The sequence below is a fragment of the Phascolarctos cinereus genome, unplaced genomic scaffold, assembly GCF_003287225.1.
Source record: "Phascolarctos cinereus isolate Bilbo 61053 unplaced genomic scaffold, phaCin_HiC Scaffold_726;HRSCAF=1367, whole genome shotgun sequence".
In the NCBI taxonomy this organism is placed as follows: domain Eukaryota; kingdom Metazoa; phylum Chordata; class Mammalia; order Diprotodontia; family Phascolarctidae; genus Phascolarctos; species Phascolarctos cinereus.
In genome coordinates this window covers 296113903-296119028 of record NW_027556098.1, presented here as the reverse complement: position 1 = coordinate 296119028, position 5126 = coordinate 296113903, and positions in this window count along the sequence as shown.

Genomic DNA, 5126 nt, shown 5'->3' with positions numbered 1-5126 from the left:
TGGGATATTATAGAAGTTTTGACTGGTTTCTGGGGCAATTGCAGTTGCGGCCATAGCCGCTCCTCTGTCTCACCCTTTAGGTTGGATCTACCTTATGCTTTTACAAGTCTAGTAGTTGAATTATAAAATAGGGATCAACAAGAAGTTCTCAAAAATTTTCTGGAGCTTATGCTAACCACAGAATGCTTCCTTCATTTTATGATTTTGAAGGGAAATTATGCTTAATATTTAACCAAATATTATGCTTTTAAACAACAAATATTAAAGTAATTTAAACTGAATTTTATGGTTCATGAGTGCCTATTGCATTTTAAGAAGAAAAATCTTGAATATACTTGACTAGGCCAAATTTAGAACAACCCATAACATTAGGGGTCAGTTATTCTCCTTCAGTCCCTACAACTAAAAAGTTGTCAAGTCTTTTCAATTTGACCTCCATAATATCTTTCAAAATATCCTTCTCTTTCCCATGACTATATCCCTAGTTTGGCCCTTTGAGTATTACAATAATCTCTTGCTTAGGTTTTTTTTTTCTTCCTTTCTGGTCTCTCATTTCTTTAATCCATCCATCATACAGCTGTAAAATGTATATGCCTAAATCAAAGGTCTGAGCACATCATACTTTTGTTCAAGAAGTTTGGTTCTCAAGTCATTTTAGAATAAAGTACATTTTCCTTTCTTTGTCATTTAATCTGACTAGAATCTGTCTTTCCAGAATGCTTTTACCTTCCCCATACATTCTACTTTCGACCAAAGAAAAGTCTGCTTTTTATTTTGTAAGTAACATTTTATTTTTTCCAAGTTTATGTAAACTTAGTTTTCAACATTCATTTTTTTGTAAGATTTTGAGTTCCAAATTTTTCTCCCTCCCACCAATCTCTCCCCCCCCCCAAAAACACCAAGCAATCTGATACAGGTTATACATGTGCAATCATGTTTAACATATTTCCATATCAGTCAGGTTGTGAAAGAAGAATAAGAACAAAAGGGAAAACTCACTAAAAAGAAAATAAAAACATTAAAAAAATGAAAATAGTATGTTTCTATCTACATTCAGATTCCATAGTTCTTTCTCTGGATGTGGGTAGTATTTTCCATCATGAATCTTTTAAAACTGTCTTATATCATTGCATTCCTGAGAAGAGCTAAGTCTATCATAGTTGATTATCATACAATGTAGCTATTACTGTGTACAATATTCTCTTGGTCCTGTTCACTCAACATTAGTTCAGGTACATCTTTCCAGGTTTTTCTGAAATTTGCCTGTTCATCATTTCTTATAGCACGATTCCATTATATTCATATATCACAACTTCTTCAGCCATTCCACAATTGATGGGCATTCCCTTAATTTTTAATATTTTTTCTACCACAAATACCTGCTATAAATATTTTTTGTACATGTAGTTCCTTTTTCCTTTTTTATGATTTCTTTGGGATAAAGACCTAATAGTTGTATTGCTGGATCTAAGGGTATGCACAGAATGATTAGCCTTTAGGCATAAGTTCCAAAATTGCTCCCCAAAATAGTTAGATCAGTTCACAACTCCACCAACAGTGCATTAGTGTTTTAATTTTCCCACATCTTCTCCAACATTTACAATTTTCCTTATTTGTCATATTAGCTAATTTGATAGGTATGAGGTGGTACCTCAAAGTTATTTTAATTTGCACTTCTCTAATCAATAGTGGTTTAGAGTATGTTTTCATATGATTATAGATAGCTTTAATTTCTTTATCTGAAAACTGCCTGTTCATATCTTTGACCACTTATCAATTGGGGAATGACTTGTATTCTTATAAATTTGACACAGTTCTCTATATGTTTGAGAAATGATGTCTTTATCAGAAAAGCTTTCTGCTTTTCTTCTAATCTTGGTTGCATTAGTTTTGTTTGTGTAAAATCTTTTTAATTTAATGTAATCACAATTATTCATTTTACATTTCATAATATTTTCCATCGCTTTTTGGGTCATATATGTTTGCCTTCTCCATAGATCTGAAAGGTAATGTATTCCTTGCTCTCCTAATTTGCTTATGGTATCACCTTTTATGTCTAAATTGTATACCCATTTTGACCTTATCTTGGTATATAGTGTGAGGTGTTGGTCTATGCTTCATTTCTGCAATATTACCTTTCAGTTTTCCCAGCAGTTTTGGTCAAATAATGAGTTCTTGTCCCAGATGCTAGAGTCTTTGGGTTTTTTAAACAGTGTATTAACTATAGTCATTTGACCACTGTCTCTTGTATACCTAACCTATTGCACTGATCCAACATTTTGTTTCTTAGCCAGTACCAAATAGTTTTGATGGTTACTGCTTTATAAAATAGTTTTTGATCTGGTACAGTTAGGCCACCTTCCCTTTACATTTTTCGTATTATTTCTCTTCATGTGCTTGACCTTTTGTTCTTCCAGACAAATTTTGTTATTATTTTTCCTAGTTCTATAAAGTAATGCTTTGGTAGTTTCATTGGTATAACACTGAATAAGTACGTTAATTTTGGTAGAATTATTTTTTTTTTATTATATTAGCTCAGCCTACCCAGGAGAAATTGATATTTTTTTCCAATGGTGGGTCTGACTTTGTGTGAAAAATATTTTATAATTGTTCTTATACAGTTCCTGGATTTGTCTTGGCAGGTAGAATTTGAAATATTTTATGTTGTCTAGTTATTTTAAATGAAATTTCTCTTTCTATCTCTTTCTGTTGGTAATATATAGAAATGGTAATGATTTATGTTTATTTTATATCCCACAATTTTGTAAAGTTGTTAGTTATTTCAAGTTTTTTTTTAGTTGATTCTCTAGGATTCTCTAAGTATATCATCATATCATCTGTGAAGAGCGATAGTTTTGTTTCCTCATTGCCTTTTCTAATCCTTTTAATTTATTTTTCTTATCTTATTGCTTAACATCTCTAATACAATATTGAATAACAGTGGTGATAAATGGGCATCCTTATTTCACCCCTGATCTTAATAGGAAGGTTTCTAGCTTACTTCATTATGGATAATGCTTGCTGATGGTTTTAGAATAGATATGACTTACCATTTTAAGGAAGACTCCATTTATTCTTATGCTCTCTAGTGCTTTGTTTTGTTTTGTTTTTGTATAGGAATGAGTGTTGTATGTTGTCAAAAGCTTTTTTCTGTATCTATTGAGATAAACATATAGTTTCCATTAGTTTCATTGCTGATTTGGTCCATCCTGCTGATAGTTTTGCTAAGACTAAATTACCTCTGCATTCCTGGTATAGATCCTCCCTGGTCATAGTATATTATCCTTTTGATAAATTGCTATAATCTATTTGCTGATATTTTATTTAAATTTTTTGCATCTATATTCATTATGGAAATTGGTCTCTCTCTATATATGTTATTTTGACTCTTTCTGGTTTATGCATCAGCACCATATTTGTGTCATAAAAGGAATTTGGAAGGAATCTTCCTTTCTTCCAAATAATTTATATAGTATTGGTGATGAGTTCTAGAGGTTTAGTGGTGCTTGAACACCGAGATTGTGACACACAGGCCTTGCCTAAATGAATTCAACCTAAATCTCCTTTCAGCCAGAGAAAAGATCATTAGAAATAAATCATATAAGCCAGGTAATACCTCTAAGGACAAGTGGGCATGAGAAAAGCTCAGCATTTAAATGGGGGCCAGGGTGGATCTTATATACACTAAAGTAACTTTGGGTGACCAGGAAAGGGGCTAGGAAAAGGGCCTAAGTCAGCATTTCTGATTGGAATGTGTAAGATATTGAATAAACAATGGGAATAGATAATGAGAGGAACTGGAAGGAAGAAATTTGAAAGGCAACTGAATAAGATCAAAAGATGGGGCCGGGGCTTTTAAAGGGAGATAAGGGGAGTTGATAAGGAACAGTTTAAGAAGAGAGAAAAATTTAAGGGCTTTCTGGGAGCCAAATTCTTTTTTGGAGCAAAGGGCGAAGGTCTAGGCTTGGGCTCATACCCCACCATTGAGATTAAATGTTCTTTAAATATTTGGTGTAATTCACTTGTAAATTCTTCTGGCCCTAAGAAAAGTCTGCTTCTTTTTGTATATCATACTACTTCCTACCTCCATGGAAACACAAAATGTTCTCCATTCCTGAAATGTTTTCTTTGCTCATTTCTGACTCCTAAATTCTCTAGCTCCCTATATGTTGTTCAGTTGTTTCAATCATATCTGATTATTCATGACCCTATTGGAATTTTCCTGGCCAAGATATTGGAGGAGTTTGCCATTTCCTTCCCTAGCTAATTTTACTGATGGGTATATTGAGGCAAGCCAGCATAAGTGACTTGCCTAGGGTCCGAGGCCAGATTTGAACTCACATCTTCTTCACCCCAGGGCCAATACTCTATCCCAGGAGTGAGGAACCTGAGGCCTCAGTGCCACATATAGCCCTCTAAGTCCTCAAGTGAGGTCCTTTGACTGAATCCAAACTTCACAGAATAAATTGGTTCCTGATCCCCTTATTGATTTGTGCCCTCTCCATCACTTGCACCACATAAACACACAAAAACTTTTGTAATGCAACAATTTATTAAACACTACTATGTGACAACCACTGTTCAAGCTTATGAAGATAAAAAGGCAAATGAGAAAACAACAGAGGGGGATAGAGTAATTTCTATAAATTAGTCACTTGTATGTTCAGATGAAATACAGTTGGGAGAAATCACTATATTATTATTTCAGCACACAGTTTTATTCTAAGGAAACAGTTGCCCAGAAATGCCCACTCAGTATTACAAAATGATTTTATGCATGGATATGCTGATAAATGTTTAATAACTGGCTCTCCTATATGCACATATGTGAATACACAGCATACTTTTAATTTGAATGTGCATTAACATTTTCTCCCTCACTTTCTTAAGTATATTCAACAAACAATGCATCAAGCCCTTACCTCTAACACTTTACTGATTTCTGAGGTGTAAATGTTCATACTGAAAATTTAATAGTGTATTCTTTTGGGAATCTCTGAACTGGCATCAGAACACTCCTAGGCTATATGTCAGACCAGCACTTTGGTAGTCTTGAAAAACTCTTTAATTTAGTTAAAAATCAGATCACTTTACATGCATAGGAAGAATACTTCCATTGAATGACA